Raw genomic sequence first — 20,327 nt, forward strand, 5'->3', positions numbered from 1 at the left:
TTCACCATTTCAGGAGCTGATCTGAGGAAAAAGGAGATACGGGTTTTTAACGTTCCCACTGCCTTTCTCTGCATCTGTCCATCCATCCAGCCAGCCATCCAGCCAGCACAAGCAGCAGCAGTTCCTATGGCACTTCTCCCCCCGCCTCCCCGCCCCACACACGGGTGAGTAACGGCTCTGCGTGCCGGGGGCGTGGACCGATTTCCATGCCAAAAAAAAAAGCCAAAAAAAAAAAAAAAAAGCGCCCATATTTTAGGCGACCCCCCCCCGGTAACAAGAAGCCACCTGCCCCCTTCCTTGTCCAGGGAGGGCCCGGCCCTGCTGCCGGAGCCTGACCCCCCGCACCTCCACCTGCCCGCGCTGCCTGCAGCAGAGGTGTCACTCGTAACTACGGCCGCCTCTCCTGCGGACGGACCCACCCCAGGCTACCGCCCGCCGCCGCCTCTTCCCCGACACGACGCCCCGCGCCCCAGCCCCAGCCCCAGCCCTAGCCCCGCGCCCGTTGCTCGGCAGCTGCGACTCAACCCAACCTGCGGGGCAGGCGGACTGTGCCGAGGCTAGGGACTGTACCAGTGGGGGACGGAGGGAGAGGCTCATGGCTAGCTTCTATTGGTCCAGAGGAGTGTGGGCGTGGCCCTGTGGCGAGCTCTCTCCTCTGCTACTGGTGGGAGGAGGTGTCAGTGCGGACTTGAAGGCGGGGCCAGGCGGCTAGTGGGGTCGGTTGAGCGCCGCGTTAGGGAGGGACGGCGGCGGCCGGGGGAGCGGAGTGAGGGGGCGGTGGCGGGCGGGTGAGCGCGCGCCGCCGGGTGTACGGCGAGCAGCGGCAGCGCCGGAGCGGAGGTAGGGGAGCTGCGCGGGGCCGGGCCAGCGCCGGGGGGTCGCCCTTGCCCTCCGCCGCCGTCTCCTGTCACCTCCCGCCTGCCGGGCTCTCGCTGCTGCGGCGGGGCAGCCTCGCGCCTCACCCCCTTTCCTTCGGCTCCGTCCCTCCCCCCGACCAACGGCCAGCCGCGCAACCCCCGCCGCTCGCGGCCCCGCTGCCGCTGGGCGGCCGCCGCCCGCCTGCCCTACCCCGCCCCCCCATCCCGCCGGGAGCCGTTTCCTGGCGCTGCCGCGGCGGGAGCGGGGCCGGTGGGTGTCTCCGCCGGAGGGCAAGCGCCGGCGCCGCGCCCCGCTCCGCAGCTCAGGTGCGGTCGGCCGGCGGGGAGCCGAGAGCGCGAGGCCCCGGTGCCCAGCGGGGTCTGGCGGCGGCGCGGTGTCTGCCCGCCGCCCGTCGCGGGGGTGGGGAGCGCGGAGCCCGCGGGCGCGGCCCCTTCTCGGCCCCTCTGGCGGTGGTTTGACTGAGGTGCCCCGGGAGGTGGCGGCGGGGGGGCGGCCGCCTGTGGGATTCCGCTCGTGTTCCTTGTCTTGCGCTGGCTCTGCCCGCTTCCTCCCTCACAGCCCTTCCCTCTGGCTGGCAGCGCTCCTGCCTTTTCCTAAAAAGATACTCCTTGAATTGTTATGATTTGGGGGAAGGAGCGTTCGTCTGCTTTTCTGGTGTTTGCTTGTTTGTGTTTTATTTTTAAATCAGTCGCACTGTTGCTGGGCTTGTGCATTTTCTGTGCTAGTTATGAGAAAATACACTAGTTGTTATCAGGTAGGTAGGTGGTGGTGGAGAGCATCAGAGGGGACAACACCCAGGAGAGGCGGCTGTGCCTCAGTTTGAGCCGCTAGGAACAAGAGGGATGCCGGGATTCCCATTGCTGGGCTATTCCTTGATTCTGCTCTCGGGTTTCACCTTTTATATTGGTCGGTGAGCAGGAGAAACTCGGTTGCTATCCTTGGACTTGAGCATATGGAAGGGAAAATGATTTTTTTTTAATTTTTTTTTTAATTTATTTTTTTTTTCCAAGCGGGGTTTTGTGTGTTTGCAGTCATGCCTCTGCCTGAGCTGGGGAAGCAAGAAGCTCTGTTCCTATTCCATTCTCTTTGGTGTGTGTGAGGGTTCTGCATGCTGTTGCTGAACTACTCTAGCCTCACTCTCGGAGATCCTCCTTCTGTCTGCATCGTGTACTGCCTACCATTGCTGCGGCAGGTAGCTGTCTGGAACAGCAACAGTGTGAAACTGCCATAGTGAAATTAGTAATGATCATGCAAGTTCCTATGTGCTGTGCCTTGGGTGAGGGAAGCTATTACCTGACTTCTACGTGGTAGACTTGTCAAGATGGTAATACGTTAGTCTACAGTTGTATCTGGGAGAGTTCTTACTTATTGTAAATAGATATTTGTTTAGCAAAGCTTTGGAACATCTCAAATAGGCTGTGAGAGAATATAAAACAGAGGAGGGCTGGGAAGATCCATTGGCATACTGATAGATGCAGAACATGAATGGCTTTCAGGTTCTGCAGGGTTGTAGGAGAGAAGTTTTAAATGGTCCTGTTAGTTTCTTTTGTTGTCCTCATGCTTCTCTGATGTTTTTTAGAGAGACACTGGGCACCACTGGTGTCCAGTATAATGAGTGATCAAGTTGTATATTGGCAGTTGATAATGGTTTCTTGGGTAGTACAATCTACAATTCTCATTTCATTTTACTATCTATGAGGACACTTAACTATTTTTTTCCCCCAGATCTCAGCGTAAGGGTCTCAAAACTAACATTTTGCATAGTCTGTTGAGTTTGCCTAAAACATGATCTTTAGGATTTTTTTTTTTTTTTAGTGTGTGTCTGTGCTGGCTTAACAGCAAAGAGATGCAGTTGGGGGAAAAAGAAAAAAGGCGGGGGGGAGAGAAAAAGGGGGGGGCAAGTCTCTTATAAACACGAAACATGAAGCGCCATTTTAATAGGTGCATTGAATAACAGAAATATTGGCTTTTTCTATTGTACAGACTTAAATACTACATCTAGTTCTGTGGGTGTTTAGGATTTCTCTAATTAGGCTCATTTGGCAATAGGAAGCAAAATCTCCCCTTTTGTACTTATAGCAAGATGTTCTGCAAGGAGAGGGCTCTCTGCCTAAGGAAGCCTCTGCATTGATTAACTCCCAGGAGTATGGACTTGTTTAAATGTCGGTATTTACCTAAAACTGTAGTATTTAGGGGTTTAAATCAAAATTGTATCAACATCTTTGTTGTTATGTTTTAGCCCCTTAGATTTTTCTGACACGCAGAAAAACTGGATGATGTATTACAATTGGTGAAGGACCATAGGTTACAGGAAAGAGGGTCAATCTAAAGCTGTAGCTACCAAGTGCTGCAAGAAGCAAGTGCTATACCATATTTTGGAACTAGATCTCTTGAATTAATTTCAGCCAGTGCTTAGGCCTACAGTTGAAAGCATTTAGCATTGTTCAAAAATCCTCATGTAAAAAATACTTGCATTATGCCTGATTTTTAGCTTTAGTTGAATGTTGACAATTTTAATGAATATGATATATAATCCATTGTCGTTTAATGTTAAATATTCTTTAAAATGTTTTAGATTTGAACTTTTATAGAAGCCGAAACTGGAAATATGTTTTGATTCCTTTTTGTCTGACTTTAAAAGGAGAGTTGTAACAAAGCTGTTAGTGTTGTAGCTGATCTGCTCTGGCTCAGTTTTCAAAACTTGAAGTGTCGAAACAAGGGAACTGCAGATCCGTCTTGATGTTCTCATAGATCTTTTCAGTTTAGTTTAATGACGAGGCAAAACCCCCACATTTTGAGGGTCAAATACTGAAATGTTTACTGTAGCTCTGTTTTCCTAACAAAACTCTTGAGAATATTGGTTTCATAAGCCGTTTTAACTAGTGAAATAGTTACAGGAAAATGTAAAAAGTTGTATGGTTGGTATAGAGTGAGGTTTTTTGTATAAAGATGTTTGGGCTAATCTGTTGGAAACTATTATTGGAGCACTGGTATAATTGACTATAGAGCCAGTGTGCTTTGGCACTAGCAGATGCTATTGCTGTTGTATGGAGCAGGACTATGTGAGTGGGAGGAGACCTAAGACTGCAAGTACAAGGTGGCATAAGAAAATAATTTCTGTATGCAGAAAACACCCTTTCCCTCTATATAACAAAAAGCCAGTTCAGTGCTGTTATAAAAATAGCTTTTAGTAATACTGACTATATATGGATGCTCTTGAAAACTGTTCGCATATAAGCATTAGCTTTCTCTCTATTGAACACACAACACTCAGCAGTAGAAATCTGGAAAAAACAAAGCAGAACAAAACCAAAAAGCAACCAACCAGCAGTTTTCCTAGGTATTACTTAAGCTCTGGATAAGATACAAATTCTCATTTATGAGAATTTTCTTGAGCTTATATGCGTACTCTGAGCAGACCATGAACATAGGTCATGAAACAGTAATAAGAAGGAGCTACCCTGAAGATGTGTTGACACGGGGGATAAATGAAGTAATTGTGAAGTGTGTGCTCATCGTGTGAAAGGAATAAGAATGTCTTATATTTATCATAACTTCTATTTGAGAATTTTAAAGAATTTTAGTACCATTCATGAGCTAAACCTTGCAACTCTAGATTTTTTTAATCTTGATTTTTACATCAGAACATCAAGATATGAGTATGATCAGTGACTTACAGTCACTAAAGACTATATGTAACGTAATGAGTAATAGAGTTTATTTCCTGGTTCCAAATTCTGTTTTCTAACTGTAATACTTCAGTGCTTAGATGGAGACTTGTTTGTGAATGGTAATATCAGCTTTCTGCATCAGAAGCAGTAAGAATTAATTTCATTATATAAATTAAAAGGAGCATCAAAACAATATATAAATAAACTAAGGAAATAACTTTTAAAACATCAGCCCTCTTGCCAAGTCTATTCAGTTTCATAATATTAAATATGGACGAAGGAAAAATGTTAAACTTCTGAATGTTCACAACACTAATGTATTCAGCTTTTAAAAATAAGCTTTTTTTATTTAGAATGTGATAATATATTTCTTTGTCACTGTGGTAAATAAGATACTTTAGCATAGCAGAAATAATTGTGTGAAATATCTTGATGGAATCACAATGAAAAAACAAAATAAATTTTAAAGGTTTGCATGTCTTAAACTCTGTTGCTATAGAAATATTGCATATATTTTTTTTCTTCTTTCTCTGAGGCAGCCAAGAGAATTTCACAGGAATAGGCTAGACTTCAGAGAACTTCCATGCCTGTTTCATTTAGGTGAAATAACTTTCAGAAATGAATGTATAGGCTTTCAAGTTAGTGTTGTGTTCTTTTCCTCTGTTCATATGAAGATTGATACCTAAGTTATGTTTAGTTGCTGTGGAGTCAAAATAATCTATTGCTGTGTCTTAAAATGAGGAAAATGTGTATGGAATAAATAGATAGCTGTAGTTAATAAATGATTACTTTCTATAATACTTACCTGTGATACTGAAGTGTTTAGGTCTCCAGAGGTTTTTAATTCTTGCTTTAGTGCAATTAGAATTATCTTTTCTAACATTGCTTCAGAAGAGATGTTAGTGTGTTCCAGTCTGGCTTCAAATTTGTATTCACTATCTGAGATGGTTGAACCTTCTAGTGTTGGAATTGTCCATTAACGTCTTGAAAATTGATTCTTTAGTCGATGTGTTTTTAACAATAGGATAACTTCATTTAACACTGACCCTTATTTTTGAAAAATAATATAGTCTTGCTGTAGGTGGCATTCATGAGGAATACTTGCCTGGCAATATTTAAAAAAAAAAAAAAAAAAAAAAAAGGGCGGGGGGGAAGAAAAAGCTTGCAAACCAAAAAAACAAATCTATTCTCTGAAGAAAACCAAAATGTGCATCAGTTCTTAACTGAATCCTCATTATGCCAGCCACATAGAGCTCCATTATTTTGATGAATTCTATTACTGTCTCTGTTAGCCTTTTCTTACAGATAGCTATAGAAGTACACATGTTAATGGTAACACACTGCTTCATGCAACTGAAGGAAAGGAAGGATTATGTGTCTGTAAGGTTCAGTAGAATCAAATATTCATTTTCTAAGTATAAAAATATTCTTGGAGCTTGAATATGAAAACTAAACTTTTTTAATTCCCTCCACTTGTTTTCATAGGTAGGTGTCAGTTTTTAAAAGTCATCATGTAGGAGCTATACATTTCTTAGTGAATTCAGACTAATGGTTGATGCTTACAATGGTTTATTTGTAGGGCAGAATTCTTATTTAGCTTAGTTCCTTTGAACTATATTTTGGCTGATATCATCTAACAACTAATTGTGACGCCCTTGTGTTTGTGGGGAAGCCGTTAGTTTTCAAAGTCATAGAAGCTGTTGTGATCTTGAAATTGATTGTGGGTTTTTTTTTTTGGTCGTGTTTTTTTGTTGTTTTCTTTTAAAGTTCCTACTGAATTGATAATTATATGGAGTAGTTATCTGGCCTGTTATCACTCAGGAGTTCTTCAGTGTGTTTGGCTTACTTTCAGCTTAATGCATCTGAAATGAGCAACTACTCAGCTGTGAAGTCCCACTTACGTATGAAGTAAGTGAATAGCTGCTTGAGTGTACATCAGTTCACTGCTTTACCGACTCATCCTTTTCTGACCTCGAGAAGGTAGATCTTTCTGTTTGGCCTGCGTGTGATAGACTGAGTGACATTTTGACTTGTTAGAACAATCTGATTTCATGGCCACAAAACAACTGCCAGCTAGTAACTCTTTTAAGCTTTGTAGCAGCAAGTGGGACTCTGTATTAATGTATTTTTAAAGCATAGAAACTTTTAAATTAAACTTGAGAGCACAGTAAATTTGTGTTTATAAGCTTCCTACTTGTTGCTACACTTCCCAATTTTAAGAAGGTAATATTTATTTTTTTATGCAATTCACATCTCTCAAACTCCCTGGGTTCACTTATGTGTGCTTCAGCACTCTGCTGGTGTTGGTTGAGCAGAAGGTCCAGTGTGCCCTGAATATTGCAGGCTTACGATGCTTGGTGGTGTGCATTGCTCTCTTTCTCTCTTTTCCCTTTTCATCTGCACGTTTCTAGATGGTGGCAAAGAGAAAACCATGTTCTGATGAGAGTCCTATAGTAGATAAGCTTGAAAAGCTTGCTGAAAGGATTTGGATATTCCTCTCTGCTGGCTCTTAGAACAAATTTCGGTATGTCTGGTAAGAGTGTCTTGCATGCTGAAGCGTATTATGTTAGTCGCAGGTTTATTAGAGCAGCTTTCCATGAATAAATGTGGTGTGGTTTGATTGTTCCGCATCTTCCAAGATGGTGCGTTTTTTTTATAGATTGCATTTTTGGAAATAGTAGTAGCAAACCCAAGGTCTATGGAAGGTGAGGATATGTCATAGCTCTTCATGAAGCATTTCTTATCAGAGCTATTGTACTTGTTTGAAATTCCGGTTAACCTGCTGTGTTTAGTAAAAACTTTACAGTAGCTGAAAACAAATTGCAGGAAAAGTTTGCTCTTCTGGTTTTTATTTTGAATGCTTGGCAGCATGTTGTTTTTTCCTTGGAGTCACTTAAGCCCTCTCTGCAAATATTTGTGCACATGTAGTAAGTTAAACATATGTTCAACTTCAGTTGTATTGCTTGTAGAGAAGTGTATGCAAGATTGGGGCACATCTGACTTTAGTTTTTATGTGACTCCCTTCACAGGTGAAGAAATCTTAAAACTGTCAAAACATACGGCACCTCATACAGTATATTAAACCGTTTTTAGTATTGCATCTCAACTGATATTTCCATTTCATGTAGTTCAAAATAGTTGGTAGATGTAGTGGCAGCTTTTAAGTGTTTTCTGTGTTATTAGAATATACTTTGAGGATGAAAAATAGAGGATGGGTATAGATTTATAACTTAGAACAAGTTTGCTTTTTATGTTATGCACCATTTGAGATAAAAAGTTCAATTTGCTAATGGGTTGCTTATGTATAGAACTATTCATCTAAAAATTAAAGCTGCTTATTAGTCAAAGAGTAGGCAATTGTCTTAGCAGTGACAATAGATGTTAATAATTTTCAGTTGTGAACCTTAGAACATTCACTTTTTTTTAATGATATCCTTTTTTATTGCAAGATGGATGTTCAGTGAGGTGAGGCTAAATCTATTAATAAATATACAATACCTGCTCCCCAACTCTGCTGCCGTTCTTAGTAGAATTGCTTGAGGTACTTTGGAGTGATACTTGACATCAGGGATGGAAGAGGGACCTCAGGAGGTTGTCTAGTTAGACCTGCTGCTCAAAAGCAGTATTTTCCTAAAAATATATCTATTCCTAAAATGTCACTAGGAAAAAGTTGTGTAAAATTAAATTATCCTTCTCTTTCCAGAGCACCTTTCCCCTGCCCCGCCTCTTGCTATGCCTAGCTCATTTTAGTGACACTGCTGTGCTATCTTCTTTTGAGCGCTTGAAAAGAGAATTCCAGGTAAAAGGAAGCAAAGGTCTTCGGTGCAAGCAGGTGCTTTTGTTGTTGTTGTTGGTTTGGTTTTGTTTGTTTGTTTTCTCTTTGACTCTCATTTTCCCCCCTTTGTTTGTTTCTGGTCTTAATCTGCCACACCCACAACATTGCTGTCTGGTTGTTTGCTTAACTTTTGCAAAAATGCTTTGAGTCTCCCTTTCCTTGCTTGTTAGGCAAGGATGGAGTTGCAGTATCCCCAAGTCCACCACATTGAATATGTACATGTAGTATGCTATTATCTACTTACACACATAAGCTTTAAAAAAAACCCCCAAAAAACAACAAACCCCCCAAATCCCTCACCTTAACTAATCCTTGTATGAAAATATCTGTGAGTCTATGCTCACTTCAGAAGTTTCATGCTTGAAAAACTTGAGTCTACCTTATGGACCTCTTCACACTTTCCTGATCCATCTGTTCATCTAGCACAGCTTCTTCTCTATCCCTTCACACGATCTTAGGCTGTTGAAATGCAAGACGCCTTTGCAGATCCTTTAATTGGTAGTAGTCTTTATTTTTACTTCTTGGAAAAAAAAAAAAAGCGCACACACACACAAAACCAACCCAAAAAACTCCACCCCAAAATCTTGTGTTTTCTTTCTCCCTTATTTTTTTGTTGGCATTATTATTATGATGTTTTAAATTACATGCCATTATAATGTTTTTATGCAACTGTTATTTTTCTACTTAACTGTGAAATCTTGTTTGGGTACAGCTTGTGTTTAAAGACAGTTATTTATGGAGTGCTGGAGCTGTACATCATGATGTACAGTCAGTAGTGTGTTGACCTGTTAAGTCCATAGACTAGAAGTACTACTTTATGCAGTATAGCCTATTATAAAACAGAAAACCTTGAAGTGAGGAGTGGCTAATGGTGATGAAATGCTTTGTGGAACAGGTGGGACTTCAGAGTTTTATTTTGGTTTGAGGGAAGGTTGCTTATGCAATTGTTCCATCTGTCCATCCATCTGTCCATTAGCCTGTTCTCCCACCCTGCCAGTAACTTCTGAACCACTTGCTCAATTTCTAGTCGACTTTGCCAGAAGGGGCAGTGTTCTCCAGCTCTCTTGCAGGCATACAGGTCTTAAGGAAACAAGCAGACGGTTAGAGAAGAGACTGGGCAAGAGTTGGGGAACTCTGCTCTGTGTCGCTGCAGTCAGCCTGTAGTAATACATGATCATGGCATTCGTTGCCTTTTGCCAAGCCAGTGTGGGAAGTATAGAGATGTGAAGCTGATGTGATGGGTTATTGAGTTGTGCATAATGGGAGGGACATCACAGGGACAATAATTCGGGGATGTTGTTGTAGAAGGGGAGTAAGGGTACTCTCATGGGTGATCATGGGACCCAGAGATATTGTGGGTGACCTGTTTGACATTGCCTGATGGAAATTGTGTTGAAATTTAAAGAATCTCCTATCTTTAAGGGAAATTGGGGGGAGAGCTGCTCAGTTGAAATCTATCATAAAGAGCATGGAAAAGGTGAGAATTGTAGGTGGAATAGAAAACGTGTCATCTGATGTATGTGGGTAAGAGGTCGTACATATCCTACAAAATCGCTGACAGAAATATGAACTTGATGCAGGAAGAAGAGTGACAGCCAACTGGGAGGAACTTCAAACATTGAACCTCAGATATAGAACAGAGGGGGTTAGAGAGAAAAGAGGTGCTGTAGCAGAGCAAAACAAATGGAAATTACTGAAATATTTCTTGAAAAACGTGGAGGGCTGAAATGTTCAGTTTAGAATTTCGAGAGTTCTGAAACTTCAACACAACAAATGGGTTGCTGGACTTTCTTTAAAAATTCTACTACTGTTATAAATAAAACCAGATTTCAGTATGAAGGTGATAGTGTGGGATGCCCACAGTAGTAGTAACAAAACAATATTTTCAGAAGGTGAACCTTGACTCTGCTTTTCCTAAAAAATAGCTATTTCTGTCATTTGGAGATTGTTGAATCTGTTTCAGTAAATTCTATACATATTGACATTTTACTTACCTAAAGCTCTGTGAGGGAAGAGCATATTTGAAAAAAATCATGGCCTTCTGTTAAGCTAGTTGTTTTTCAGTTGCTTCTGTTGACTCATTATGCGATGTATCTTGCAGAAAAAAAAATCTGTGTATATTTGTAACCAATTTATTTGAAACTTAAGATAGATTGCTTTAATGCTAAGTTTGGAGACCAGGAGATGTGGTGGTGTGTGTTTTTGCATGTGTTGGCTTTGTGGTGTGGTGTTGGTTGGTGGTTGTGGTTTTTTTTTTTTTTTTTTTAAGAAAATCAAAGTTGTTTATACAAGTCACCATAAAATAAAGTGACTAAAATCATGCTGCAAATAATATGTGTGGATGAAGGGAGATAGGAAGGTATTTGTATTAAGGCCAAAGTCTGCTTGGCTTTGATGATACAAAGTACTGAACAGCCCTGGGAGGGCAGGAGGCCTAGTCTGTATTTTTCCACACCAGGAAAATGGGTGACCTTTTGTTTGACTGTTCCAGTTTTATTCACTTAAAATAACATTTGAGCTATTGTTCGCTATTTCACTGAAAATGGAATGACAAATCAAGCTTGTTAGCTAGTATGCTGTCCTTTTAAATAATTAGACTACATAAAGCTTCAATGCTAGGGGAAAAAAAGATTGTGCAATTACAGAAAATATGAATAAACGGTTTAGTAAATTTACTTTTCCAGTCTAAAATCAAAAGCTATGTTTTTTTAAAATACTAGTTCTTTTTTAATATTTCAGACTTTTGAAGACTATTAACTATTGTAGCTTTTACTTTGTAGCTACAAGTATTGTAGCTACAAGACTATTGTAGCTTTCACTTTGTGACTATCAAACTCTTCTGGATTTTTCTTGCATTGCTTACAGTTTAATATAACTCCTTGCTCACTTCCTGATTTTGATCATTGGTTTTATTTTTCTTCTCTTTTTACTTTGTAAAGTACAGCAGTAGTTACAACAGAACAGCCCCCAACAAAATGCACAAGCTGTGGAGCCCGAAGCACCTTTACTATCCAAAAAACATGCATACCCCCAAATTTGTGGAATGACTTGTAGTACAAAATGTACAAGGTTGATGGTGGAGGGCATGTAATGCATGAAAATTAGAGTGTGTTTTGTACTGTTGCATCTTGAGGGTAAAGGCTGTATGGTGGGACCCTCATCCTAATTTGTGCTTATGGAAATTGCGGTACAGATAAATGCACACTTCCAGTTTCTTCTACCTGTTGTGAATGTTAACTAATACTTAGAAAGGAAAATCTGATATCTTTCCTATCCTTAAAGCTGATTTTGCATACAATGCCAAGAATTAAATAGTGGAAGCAGGGTTGCAGTAGCGGAATGGAAGCAGGGATGAAGATGGGGCTATTTTGTTGAGCACTTTTGCAGATTTTTTCATCTGCTTTGGAGCCCTGACATGGAAGACTTGTGTACTGGGTTTCATGGAAGACTGTGTGCCTTGTGCTGGGCCATGTGATGGAGAAGGGTCTGGCACAAGGCTGTGGTGAGAGGTTGCCCCTGTGGACAAGGCTCCCACTATCGCTGAGCCTTCCTGCTCAAGATGAAGCACTTGCCTGGGCCAGCTCTACTGCCCAAAGGTGGGATTATTCAGTGGATAGTGGTCCTTGTGCTGTGCTGCTCATGTTTGAGAGAATACATCATGCTAAAGGCTTAAGCCGGGGAGCTGCAGATTCAATTTAATATTCAAAGTGTAGGATTTGACAGCTCTGCATGTAGCATATATATTTGTGCAATGTTAATTTATGGGCTTTTTTTACCATTTCATGCCTCATTTCTATCTCTTAGGATGAAAATCCAGTCCACCTGTGAAGCTGAAATAATTGGATTTTATTTCAGGTGCAATGATAGATGAACATTAAAGTGGACCTTTAAAATAAATTACATTTGTGAGATGGATGGTGAATTTCCCCTAAATTCCTTTCCCTTCTCTGATAGACTTTTAACATTTTGTTGAGGAACTGAGGGGCAGATGAAAAGAAATTGTAGGTTTTCATATTCATTACATATGGCAGACGGTGGTGGTGAAGTTCCTCTGCTGAAAACCAGAAATAAATTTGAACGTGATGTGAATTGCTTAATGTCTGCCAATGCCTGGTAGTTTATAGAACAGATTTTCATCATGATACCACAGCAGAGAAGCATTATTTATGCCTTAACTTGCACTTCAAGTCTAGAAGTAAAATATCAAAAGTCAAGGTTGTTTTTAAGATATCATAACACTTGCATGAAAATACTTTTGTATAGTTGCATTTTGCAAGTAAAAGCACAAGTATATTACTGTAGCGTAGTATATGCTCATGTTTAGGTTCTGTAGGGCTAGTGGTAGAAGAGCAAATGATGCTGGGCACATGAGTATTCATAAGGTAGAGAATTTCCTGTGATGTTTGCTTTAAGATTGACTCTAAGAGTACAAAAATGTACAAAATGTACTCTTAATGCTCTACAGTTTTATTATACATCAAACTGTTAAATTATTTGTTACCAAATCAGGTTTTAAATTACAAAAGCCTTATTTTGTACTGTACTTAATCCAGCTTGGCTAAAAAGCAGCTTTTAGGGATGTCTTCCTGCTGTTTTTAGTTCTACTGTATGCCACTGAGTCTCATGTGGACCACTTTTATAGTCATTTATGATACTTTACGTGGGACTGCCAATGGTGATGTATTGATATTGGGAAAATACTGGATTTTTTTTCATACAAGGAATATACCTTTTGTACATTTGATATATGTTTAAGAAACATGCTAACAGCTTATTTTTTCCCTGTGGTGTGGGGGTTTTTTGGCTTTTTTGGTTTTTTTGGTTTTTTTAGAAAACTGAAAGTATTTGTATGAAAGCCACAGATTATATTGAAATTGAACTGAAGAGAAATTATCCAAAAGGTATATGGAATACTGCAGTATGAAGAGAAGGTTTTGAAATAATTTTTAAGGAAATCTTCTGCTGGAATATGTGATTACCGTATTATTTTTCTACTAACTTCTTCATTTTGATAAGTCTTCTTCCCTTTTCTCTGATTAAATAAAGACAAGTGGACTTTCTCTTTTGAACGTTGTTCCTTACCAATACAGAATACAGTAATGTATGTTGTGCTTGTCAGTTTTATAGTTGTTATTAAGATGCTTTCTAATAATTCCACCTGAGGAAAATAATACTGCCACTTAATAGCAAAACCAAATCATCGAAGGAGGAGAAACATAGGCTCAAACTCATCTGAAAAAAAAGATGAAAGCAAGCGTTGAGCAATTGCACTGCACTACCTAGGAGAAATGTAATCCTCTTGAAGGAGAAACATGCAAAATAAGTTTCCAAATTGATTTTGAGTTAAGATATCAGTAGCGGGGTGAGAGAGCACTGTCTGTGTGTGCCAGTGGTAGCTGTGTAGGGTACAGCTGTGATTGGAGTGCTAAACAAAGTAGAGTATAAGTCAAGGTCACAACCGGACTAAATTCCCAGTGAATAAGAGTTCTAGTGTGCAGCCATTGACTAACGCTTATTTTGGTTCAAGTTACTGTGCTTCTAAAATATTGTGAACATGTCATACTTGAATTAAAATCTAAACAATGTTAGACGTAGGTCCTTACGAACCTTTCCTTTCAAAACAGAATGATTAGGTCAAAATAGGACTTGATCCTTGGATAGTGTGAAATAGTTAAATTGCCAGATAGTTAATAGTTATTTACATGCATTTGTTAGATGTTGAAAACTGTATCTCTTCTGTCAGAACTTTTGAGAGTCAGTTTTAGCAAACAAGTAGTCTGACCTTTTTGTTTAAAATTCTTCCAAAATTATGGGACATCAAGTAAGCATTTAATGTGTGTTTTTAAATTGCCCTCGTGCCTTCAAGAAGTTCTGGTAGTATTGTGTGCCATGGACTAAATGACTGTAGACAGTTGTTCAGATACATTAAGTGGAGTAAATAAAATACATTACATTTGGAAAAACTGGATAAATAGGCATGGTTTTCAAGATCCATGCAGTATAAGGAGTTGTGCTGATCATGACCTGAAACAATACTTTGAGTTCATTGAATGGGCCTATTTAATTGCCTGTTTTGCATGTCTTATTTTAAGAGGTTCGTGAAACAATTTGGAGTAATACAAATGGGAGCAAAATTTGAGAAAACATCATGTTTATGCATTTTGGTAGAAACGGTGAATGTCCTGGGCTGTATTGGAACTTGCTATGTGGTTTTCACTGTTGTTGCTTCGTTCCCTTCAGGCTGGTGCCTTTGTTCTTTCATGCACTGATATTCATATGCTTTTTATACAGTTTTAAGGTAAAAAAGTGGTCAGCATTTTCTTTGACACTTATTTGTAATTATTCCTTTAGTTAAAGAATATGGTCATCAAGTAGCCCTTCTGCAAAATAATAAACATGATTTCTGCCTCTCTACTGATATAGTAATACTGTACACTATCCCCATATTGTATTCCTTGCAGTTGAGGCACAACTTAATTGAATCAGAGCTGGAGGATACGAACAGCAAATGTTTTCATCTATTCTACTTAAGAAATCTAAAGATAGAGCTGAAGTAGAAATGAGTTTTTCTGGTGGATATACTGAGAATGCATTTTAGGTAGATTTTGCAGTTTTGTCAATGACACGAGCTCAGGTGTTCTGAGCAGACCTCAGAGTGCCACTGCTCCTGTCTAGGTATATAGGAAGTTGTTTGGAACTTCTTAATTTTCTTCTTTTGAATTGTGGGGACCGTGGAGATCTTGGCTTGGCATTTGAAATTACTGAATAGGAACTGAAACAAAGGACTTCCTAAGTTGTAGACTGCTTTTAAAGTAAAATATTGAAGTATGCTGAGCTCTTTTATTGAGTGATAATTGTAATTTCTCCCTAGAAGTTCCGGTATTATGTTTTTCCCTGTTATGTCGATTTGTATTAAAGAGATGAAAGGTTAGGATGGTATATCAGGGGTTTTGCGTGTGATTAATATATGTTTTAAATTGTTTTATATTTTTTTTGTTTTCTGTTGCAGTTTCATGAAATCTTGCAGGCTGTCACTTCCTGTTGGGAAATATTGCTGAAATTATGAATGGCTAACTGCATAATGATGCATTTTAATGAAGATAATCATTTTATGTGGTGAAGTACTGTCACAGGTTGCCCAGAGAGGTGGTAGATGCCCCATCCCTGGAGACATTCCAGGCCAGGCTGGACGGGGCTCTGAGCAACCTGATCTAGTTGAAGATGTCCCTGCTCATTGCAGGGGGTTGGACTAGGTGAGCTTTGAAGGTCCCTTCCAACCCAAGCTATTTTATGATTCTATGCTGTGATTTGCATTGAACAAATTTGCTTATTTCTGTGACCTCAGTGTGTCTCCCAGTGAACCACCTTTTTTGCGTCTTGGTTCTATTTTAGAATTGCTGCCATGGAGGGCAAATGTTGAATAGGGTAAGTCTAGGAAGTGAATGGGGATTGTTTTATTTATTAACAATTATTTTAATGTGAGAATGAAGGTGTTACTTGCCACATTTTGCTGGTTTTGTTCATTATGGCTTTTTGTGTTTTTCAGTGGCTTAACTGTTGACTTCTAGAAATGATTAAGACTATATGATGAATAACTGTTGAAGGGAATTTTTGGATGGGAGTCCTTTTTCTAGAGAATAAGCAGATTTTGTGGGATCTGGCTAAGTGTTTTTGGTAAGACTTCATCTTTGATATTGTAATGTATATCTGTTGAATATTAACCACAGAACTTTGAGTTCTAACAACTGTATTTGCAGTGGCTGTTTAATAAGTAAATGTAGCAAACATTAGGAGTTGGATCTCACGGCTCTTGCATACCCATATTATCTGTACAGAGAGATTAAGAGATTTATTACCAAACTTTTCCTGGTCTGCAAAAGAAAATAACAGTCCCAGCACTGTAATGAAATACAGTTTGAGTCCTGAATCCATGTAGTCTTCAAAAGTGTTTATCTGGAGGTTAGGTTACAATACTCCAATATTTGGAAAAGAGAAAGCACTTGTTTTGTTAGTGTATTGTTTAGTAACATAGTTGCTTAACGTGGTTCCCTGTGGGAAGCAAGCTGTTAGTTTTGGGCTATTGTGAGCACCTCAATGTGAGCTGTCCTTTATGTAATTCGTTCAAGTGGAGAAAAAAGTCAGTTATTTAGTATGAGTTGTTCAACTGCATAATGTGGTTTTGGTTTTTTTTTGGTTATGCATTTAACAGTTTTGTTCTTCTAATTAGGACATTAAAAACCCACTATGATCTTGATAATTTTTTTTTTTTTTTCGGAAGACTAAAGGCCTGGTAGTAATTAAGTCATAATTACATAAACTTTACACTTCTAGCTTTGCACTTCCTTTGTACTCCTGTAGATGAGAAAATAAAACAAATGAGGTTAAAGAGTATATCTTCTTTATAGAAAGCGCAGGTAGTATATTTTGAGGTTTAAGCAATATATTAACTAATGAGGTGACAGAATGTGAAAGTATGAAGAGGGGAAGCATTGTCTGTGAGGATGGGGGGTGGTGCTGCCTTTTGCTGTAGTTCAGCTATAAACACAATTTACAAATACTGTAATTCAGGAACAGAGGCTAATTTGCTTTTTCAACAGTGGGAAGTACATCTTTAGTGAGATCTGCTGTTACACTGTGTTTTACAGACAGTTTCATCTCTGTAGCTGTTGAATTTTCCAGGATGGGTCATTCTGTTTGGTAGGCTTCTACGGTTCTGAATTTCAGGGGAATATTTGCAAATGTTGCGGTAAATTAAGGAGAAGGAGGAAAAAAAAAGTCTTCATTGGGAAAAGATACTGGTGAAATACCAAGCTCAACACTTCTGTGTTTATTTTAGCAAAAAAATTTAAGAACTTTGTGCTTAGATGCCAGTTGTGTGCTGTGTCAAGTTGAAATAGAAAAAAGTCAGTCTGCGTTGTGCATTCATTCATATTCACTAGAGCAAAAAATACACGTGTAAACTTGATTCAGCACATTTCTGTTTATCTGAAGTTTGAAGTCCTCTGTTACTCTGAAGTGAAGCCTACCTCTTCTTTTTTTTTTTTTCACGCTTAAGTAGAATTGCATTGAGATTTGTAGTACCCAGTATCAAATTAGTTTAGGTGATTACATTCTTACAAATAGTCCACTTGTATGATACAGAAATTCTATGTGTACAGTGGGGAAGGTGATCATCTTAAGGGAAGGTGATCATCTTAAGGGAAGGTGATCATCTTAAGGGAAGAACACTTTTCTATGGTGTCTGAGTTTTAAATCTTTTTGGTTTTGTCTTGCGTTGCCCACTTTTCTTCCCAAAGTATGGTTTTGAAGCTCTTAGAATTGTAGTATTCAGAAAGTGTATTTTGAAAATTATAGGGAACTATGTTTTATCAATTGAATTAAGTTGCTAATTGTCTTCATTTGACAGTTACCTTTAGATATTTACAATACACAGTCATTTTTAAGAATAAAAAAGCTCTAGCCTTACTACTTTCGTTTAAAGATGCGGCTGTGATAGTGACAGTAATAAAATGAAATGCTGAACTAGAACTATTCCCCAAAGTCTTATTTGCTGTCAGATATCCCAGAAAACATGGAATGATGCAAGGTGCTGTAATAGTAAATCATATTTTGTGCATAGGAAGTCTATCCCAAATTAGCTGGAAAAGCTGATGATAATTTTATTGTTTTAGATGAGACAATAACGCATTAATCAGGTACTTTGAAAGAACAAAACATGCAAGAATTCATTCACCTCTAGAAGGCTATGTATATCTAAAATTGACACTACATAGTAGTCTCTGCTAGTGGGTACTAGGTGTAGCAAGTTCTACTTTGTTAATGATCTTCTGCATATGGAAGCTCTACTGTTATTCTCCTGCACTTCCCTGTGGCCGACATCTTAAAACATGATATTAATGAGATTACGGTCAGCAGCCTTTAATGTTTTTAATTCTGATTTTTATCAAGGTGTATGAGTATTTCATAACTGGAGCTCATATACATATGAACTCTAACTTTCTGCTACTTGCCTGAGAATAAAAATTCACTGTTTCTGCCTATAGGGTTTGCTTTACAGCAGAAGATCATGTGACAATGTCTTCAATATTAGTGCTTTAGCCATGTTTTTCTACAACTGGGTCTGTATAATACTTGTTCACTCTGCATATTTACGGCAAATACAAGATGTAGTAAAGAAAATGTATATTGTTTAGGATCGACTCTTTTTACAAGGCATAGGTAGTTTATTTGGTGGTGAGTATAGGATTCTGTTAATGTCACATGTTTGTGTGCTAATCAATGGAAATATATTGAAGGAGATCAGAAAATATTGAGTGTTAACTCCATATTGTTCTATGTTTTTGTATCAGTTAAACAAAGTTGCTTTTAAACCACAAATAATAAATGTCTCTTCAGGAAGACTTTCCTGTGTTTTGCTTACAATTTCTAAATATAAACCTCTGTATTTTTTAAAAATAGAAATTAAAGAAATTTAATTACACCCCTTAATGAGTGTTGAGATGAAGGAATAATGTACACTTCAAGAAGTACTGACAACACACCCTATTCACTTTCCATTCTAATTCCATTTAAACTGGTAAAATAAATGGAGAGGCAAAAAAGAGCAAATAGTACTGCCGCTGTGTACTAACGTCATGTTAGTTGTCAGGTTCTGTACTTAAATGGGATGTTACACTCAGTAGCTATGAGATCAGTTTAACAGTAGTGAATTACAAAGGTCAAAAGGTGGTTACTGTTGTTTGGATGTTACAAATCTGCAAAAACCAAAGTGGCAAAAGAATTCTTAGAAGGCATAGGTAGATAAAGGCTGTTCTGTATCTGTTAGTAGACTTAAATGAGGATTTCACAATATTGAAATATGTTGGATTTTGGAAAAATCGAGAGGAAGACAGGGATTTGGTTTTGACTTTAGCACACTTATTGCACACATTTGTAGAACTGTGGTTTTTTTCACTTCTCTCCCTTCTCTGTTCAGCTCCCTTTTTGGAATAAAAGTTCTAATTCATCAGTATAGCTGAATTGCTACACTTAATGGCACTGACTGATAAAAAGGTAAAATGAGAATAATTACTTCTGACTAGATGCAGTCATAAGAACACAGATAAACTGTGACTACAGCTATAACTTAATAACTTTTGAAATTTCTAGGTTCCTGTGTTCTTTCAGACAGAGACCACTTAGCATTATTTTCAATATTCAGTGAAAGCAAACTGAAGACATGGTAGAACCAGAGTTCTCTAAAGTCCTGTGCTTCATGGGAGCTATTGTAGGTGAAAAATCCTATAGCCCTGTGTTAGTTTCTCTGGGATCCTAACCTTTTATATTGATATTTGAGTGTAACCAGTTTAGGTTCTTCAAACAACCTACCTGCTATGTGGCCTTTAAATGATGAGTGTGACACTTTTAGAAAAAAATATTTTGAACATATGGCTCAACTATTTCTCAGTCTTTTAGAATTAATGGTTGTGACTCTTGGTTAGCTAAGGCAGTTTGTTTTTTAGGTTGTGCTGTTCCTTGGAGGTATATTCTTTTTACCACAGGGTAAAGCTAATAGATTTTAAGTCCTGGAACAATTACTGTAATCAACTGCCTTGTCTGCTGCAAACCAGTTTATAAAACTCCATCCAGTAATCTGTGTGTCAGGATGATAACATTAAATTTGAGCTGAACTAGTCTTTACTTGCTAGTGCATATTGGGTAAATTATTCCTGTATTAAATTACTCTTCTTGTTACAACTGTCTTATTGTCAATATGGTATGAAAATTATGCCCTTTTTAGCTTTTAGGCTGTGTTACATAGAATCATAGAATTGTTTCAGTTGGAAGAGACCCTCAGGATCATCGAATCCAACCATAACCTAACTCTAGCACTAAACCATGTTCCTAAGAACCTCATCTGAACGCCTTTTAAACACCCCCAGGGGTGGTGACTCCACCACTTC

At 38.9% G+C, this 20,327-nt stretch overlaps 1 protein-coding gene across 3 annotated transcripts in view; it reads left to right on the forward strand.

Annotated features, from left to right (window-relative positions):
• Nucleotides 1-776: 776 nt before the first annotated feature.
• Nucleotides 777-20,327, forward strand: part of CDKL5 (cyclin dependent kinase like 5) — a 123,156-nt gene continuing 103,605 nt past the window's right edge. For all 3 annotated transcript variants that reach the window (XM_065637099.1, XM_065637123.1, XM_065637118.1), the window contains exon 1: nt 777-840. The gene's annotated coding sequence lies outside the window, so the exon portion shown is untranslated. The remainder of the gene's footprint in view (nt 841-20,327) is intronic.

The sequence above is a fragment of the Caloenas nicobarica genome, chromosome 1 (genome assembly GCF_036013445.1).
Source record: "Caloenas nicobarica isolate bCalNic1 chromosome 1, bCalNic1.hap1, whole genome shotgun sequence".
NCBI lineage: Eukaryota > Metazoa > Chordata > Aves > Columbiformes > Columbidae > Caloenas > Caloenas nicobarica.